Here is a 6273-nt window from a genome sequence, read left to right as displayed (position 1 = left end):
TTTCTGATGTTGCCACTGGACCTGCACCAAAGGCAACTCCTTGTTCCTCAGAACCTTGATCTTCCGATCCCTAATCGCCCTGGTCTCTCAACATAGCTCAGGATCGCATCCACCTGAATATCCTCTAATGACACCACTGCCGACTCGTCGGCTATACACTTTCTCAGCTGCGACACATGGAAGGTGTCATGAATCTGACCTAACTCCGCAGTTAGCTCCAACCGGTAGGCTACCCTTCCTACTCTCGCAATCACCCTGAAAAGGACCAATATATTGGGGCCCCAGCTTGCCCCTCTTCCTGAATCGGATCACTCCTTTCCAAGGAGAGACCTTCAGGAGCATGAAGTCGTCGATCTGTCTCTCTTAATCCTTTTCTGATTTTTTAGGGAATGATGTTGTTGGTGTTGACATTGATGCTTTGTGGTGACGATGGTTGATGGAAACATATGGTAGACTGGTACTTGGCAGTGTTAATGGTGGCGATAGTGGAAGAGTAATGATATCTTCTATTTCTCACTCATCATCTTCGTTGATTTCAGATAAGTTATCTTTTTTTATGATTCACGTATATATTTTTCTTTTGATGTTTGCTTATGAAGTATGAGATAACTTATGTATGTATTAAAATATAAATGAGTTTCTCATACACTGAAATATGAGATTATACTTGTAAATAAGTTGTGAATATATTATATTAAACTGTGAATTTGTTGTGTTAAGCTGTAAATTTGTTCACAGCTTAGTATAATAAATTCACAATTTAATAGATAAAAATGCCTCTAGATATGAACATATAACTGTTAGTATTAAGTTAAAAAAATATAGTCGTGCATATATATTTTTTGTGTATTAAACTATGAATTACTATATTAAGCTGTGAATTTTATGTATTAAACTGTGAAATGATTGTATTAAGCTGTGAATTGACTGTATTAAGATTTGAAATTTTTATGAATTTTTTATTTGCTTCTGAAATATGAGAAGAAAGAATCATTATACATATATATGATTTTCTCTAATTTTAACAAAATTATATAAAATTTAAATTGTGAATATTATGTACATTAAATTTTGAAAAACACCAACCGTTAGATCTAAATGTATAAATGTATGTTTTAAGTTAAGAATATGATATTTTTATGTATTAAAGTTTTAATTTTTTATATTAAGATTTAAATTTTATATATATTAAACGATAATTGAGTATATTAAATGATGAATTGACTACATGTTGCTATGATTTTTTTTTAATAATTTTTGTAATAAAATATGAATGATTTATGTAAAAAAATTTGTATTAATTTCTTGTAAATATATTTATTTTTAATGTTATATAAGTATGTAAGAATGCCTTAGTTTTTATAATTATTTTGCATTAAATTCAAAATGGATGAATAAACCAGTTTATTAAACTATGAATCTAGTATTTAACATGTCATTGTCTGACTTTATATGCAGATCTCATTTGAAAGAAAGAGTTGTTGCAATGTTAGCACAGGTGGTTGGTGGCGGCATTTGGTGGTGGTAAAGTTTGGGTTTGATTTCTATGAATTTGAGAATTAGTGTAAAATAAGTTCTGTTAAGTTGTGAATTTTATGTATTAAACTGTAAATGAACTGTATAAAGTTGTATTTTATAAAAGTTTTGTGTTAAAATATAAATGAATGCATGCACGGAAGTATTAGACTAAAAAAAATTACGATTTTGCAATTTTCTTACCAAAAAGCCAAAAATCAGGATTTTAACAAACTTAATAATATTCACAATATATATTTAGTTATTAAATGAGGTTCTTAGGGTTCTTAATCTTTTATGGTTCTCATGTGAACCACTCCATATATATATATATATATATATATATATATATATATATATATATATATATATATATATATATATATATATATATATATATATATATATATATACTACGTGGTTCTCATTTGACCCATGGATTACATGATTTCATCTAGAAGAAAAATAAGTATGAAAATTCTAAACATTTGAAAAAATTTGAATTTATAAAAAAAATTATAAAAATATTGAATTATTAAAATTGAAGTGATATTTTATCTATTAAACTTAAACAAATAATTTAGATAAATAAACAAAAGAAACTAATGAAGTTTTAATTTAGAAATGTTGAAATTAAAAGGAAAGTCAATTACTGAAATTGATATGCATTTATTATTACATTTACTGCAATCATTATATTTAAATATTATGTGAAATTTAATAAATTGGAAAAAACCACAAAATTATATGTGGAAAAAATTTAATTGAAAATAACCACAAAATGATATGTGGCCAAATCAATGAGTGTGTGACATGTAGCAAAAAAGTTTCATTTATTAGAGTGTGTGTGTGTGTGTGTGTATATATATATATATATATATATATATATATATATATATATATATATATATATATATATCCTTATCTAATAAATAAATAGGGTTAATCTTATTCTGTCATGTGTCAAACTATTAAATTAATATGATGCCACGTGTCATTGTTTTGGTTCTCGAATTTGAATTTCATTTTACAACTCATACTCATAAATACTCATAAATTATATGTCAAAAAAATATGTCAATATTACCTACCACACCTATCCCCTGATTAAGGGATATTTAGCAAATTTTATTACATTTACTATGTTTACATTTTCAAGAAATTCAAGAAATATTAATGTAGTAGATTTTGAGATTTTTCAACGTCATCAAAAATAAATTATAATATATGTTTATTTTAGCAACCTAATTTTCTAATTTTTTTGATTTATATACCTATTTTAATTTAGTAATCGTGTTTCCCACGGGTTATAAACTTATATATATATATATATATATATATATATATATATATATATATATATATATATATATATATATATATATATATATTAGTCGTTTACCAGCACCAAGCGACGAGTACAAATAATTTCAATTCTACAATTCTTTTTACTTTCGGCGAAAAATGTATTCTTTAATGTGTTTGTCGCGTTTATGTATGTTGGATATGTGTTTTCGTATATTGGATCTATTGTGTCGAAAATAGATCATTTCAAATTCATGATAATATTAAAAAAAACATTTCTCATTGATACAAATTTAGAAATAAAATACAGTCATTCGGAATTATGCAACACGTTTACAAATAAATATTTTATTTATTTTTGTTTAGAAATGAAAATATGTTGTTTTGAATTTAGAAATAAAAGATATGTGAACAAATGTTATTAACAATAATTTTAAATTTTGAATTTTCTTTAGTTAACTAAAATTTAAATAAAAAACTAATTAAATTACAATGAAGACCTAATTAGTGAATTGGTCTCACTAAACGAATTGTAACACCCCGAGTTCAGAAGTGCAAGTTCAAGGTTCTTAGTGTAAATAAGGAAGTTCGACTCGGCGAGTCGAGTCGCGATTCTGGTCATGTGTTAAGTGACCAACTCGGCGAGTTGGTGCTGAAGGGAGAATACCCTAATTTCGGGAGTTGTGCCCTATATAAAGCACATTATAGCCACCCTCAGCCTCTTTACTGCCCATTTGAGTTCCAGAAACCCTAATTAGTGTGTGTGAGCCTCCATTGTTAAAGTTTGAGCTTGGAAAAAGAATTTAAGAGGAGAAAGTTAGAAGATCAAGAGGCTAGCATCGGGGGATCATTGTAGATCCGAAATCTACTCCTTCTTGGGCACATTTCTGAGGTAACTAGTCGTTACCTTGAGTTTTCTCCTTCTTGATCCATTCTTGGTTGTTTTTTTGGGAATTTTAGCTTGATTGGAATCCATTTCGGGTTTAGAGGTTAGATCTGAAGTTACAACTTCAGATCTAGTTTAATAGTGAGCCATGGAAGCTTAAAGCATAAGCTATTGGGCTTGAGTTAGAGTATCTGTGTCCCAAAACCTCCTTGTAGCTTGATTGGAGCTTGTTGAGCCTTGCATGCACGTAAAGTTGGAAACTTTATGTGTGAATTTGGCCCTAGGAGTCCAGATCTGTGTATTGGAAGCAATAAACTGGCCTGAAATCGTCTGAATGAAGATGTCACGTTTGGACTCGGTGAGTTGGAAGAACAACTCGGCGAGTCTGTTGAAGATTGCCTTGGACTCGGCAAGTATGGTTGTGGAACCCTAACTTTTTCTGGTTAAGCCTCGAATCGGTGAGTCGAGGGACGACTCGGTGAGTTAATCAGGATGGGACTCTGAGATTGTTTGATTCGACGAGTCTTGGGGCGACTCGGTGAGTTGAGTCGTATTATGGGAATTTCTGAGTAAAGGAACTCGACGAGTCGACGGGTTGAATCGACGAGTAAGGTCAACCAGGAAGGTTGACTTTGACTGAGGACTTTAACTTGGACCAAGGGTTGACCAGTTTGACTTCCAAGGGTATTTTGGTAATTTGGTGTTTATTGGTTTTGGTTATTTGGAAATGATCAGTGGTGGAGTTCGTGCTGGTGGTCGGAGCAGCGTCGTCTTATTTCTTCAAGTCGGCAGTTGTAGGTGAGTTATCCTCACTATATCAACAGGGTCTAAGGCACCAAGGCCGGCCCTTTATCGGATGGAAATCCGGGTGGTTGTTGTTATGTTATTGCTTTGCTATGTCTGCATCTTGGTAGTTAGGATGGTATATGTTAGTGACCTGGTAAAGGTCGGTATCCTGGTATATAGGATGATGCTATGCTAGTGACCGGTTAGGTCGGTATCCTGGTTAGGATGTTGCTATGTTATGTGATATGTTGGACCGGTTTGATTAGTTGTGTGATGTTATATGATTATATGTTTATGTGCACATGTGTCACACCCCGCTAAAGCGGAAACACGAGGCGTGGCAGTATAAAGGGTTTCATAGCAAAAGTTAAAAGACAACACCAACCATAGTATTAAAAATCATTGCAATTTTACAATGGGTTTGAACAACATTTAAAAGAAATTACAATGTAAATTGAAATACAACACATGCGAATGCTCCTAAAGTGAAGTGTCCCTAAGTGCCACTTACTCGATGATTCCTGAAAAAGCATGTAAAACGAGCGTCAACTATAAAAATAGTTGGTGAGTACTCACAAATAAACAAAGTAATATTGGTTCCATGAATTGAAATCAAAGTTTTGATAAAAGTTTCCAATAATAAAAGTATATTGTTAAAATGAGTAAATAAGTTTGTAAAAACAAAGTTCTTTGTCATCATGAGAGATAAAGTATGTTGCCCAAATAAGATGCAACATTCATATTCTCATGGAAGATAAAGTTCGTTACTCAAACGAGTAAACAAGTTTCATTGCTAAAATGAGCAATCAATTTCGTTGCTACAAGGAGCAAACAATTTCATTGCTAAAACAAGTATATAAGTTTTCAGTAATAAAAGTTCGTTGCTATAATGAGAAACAAATTTTGTTGCTATAATAAGCATAAAAGTTTCGTTGCTAAAATAAGTATACAAGTTTCATTGCTAAAATAAGTATACAAATGTCGTTGCTAAAATGAGAGTACAAGTTTCATGTGCGCATAAAGATTCGTATGTGCCTCAAGTTTCCATTCATGAGTTCACAACCCAAGCCTAATGACCGAATTGTGCCCTATTGACTACTATGTGTATCGCAAACATAGTGTATAAAATGGTAAAATGCACTCAAGCGAATCGTCCGAGCGAGGAGTTGCCTACCTCTTGATAGCGCTATCCATAATAACCATAGGCTCAAAAGAGTTAATGAGTTGTGTCTAGAGATTCCAGGGACTTAACCGCGATACAGTCCTCATGAATTAAAGTAACATACACATACATACGAAATATAGCACCTAAGTTTCATACAAGTCAAAATAAATACAACAAACATAAAAATAGTTTAGGACATGCTTTTCCACCCCAAAACATTTAAAAACCGATAATAGGGGAGTGCGTGAAGACTCACAATATGCAAAATATAGGAATCAAGTTTATATGAGTCAATTAAATATAACGAACATAAGTAGTTTAGGACATGCTTTTCCACCCCAAAACATAAAAACCGAAAATAGGGGAGTACGTGAATACTCACAATACATTGAGATGATGCAAATAGTGCCTTGACTATGTTCGATGTGTACCACTATCGATTCCTACAATATTGGTATTCACTACTCACTAGTGAGTCTCTAATCGAAATGTAACACTAGTATACTTACTACTACAATAGAATTATACCAATACTGAGGCACAATTGAATATTGATAAATTATAAATATTTTTTTTGTGGAAATTAAGTTTCAAAGAATCAATTGTTATATAACAA

The sequence above is a fragment of the Lactuca serriola genome, chromosome 5 (assembly GCF_051521515.1).
Source record: "Lactuca serriola cultivar US96UC23 chromosome 5, Lser_US96UC23_V15, whole genome shotgun sequence".
NCBI classification, from domain to species: domain Eukaryota; kingdom Viridiplantae; phylum Streptophyta; class Magnoliopsida; order Asterales; family Asteraceae; genus Lactuca; species Lactuca serriola.
The sequence above is the reverse complement of the archived record's forward strand: the minus strand, read 5'-3'. Positions refer to the sequence as shown.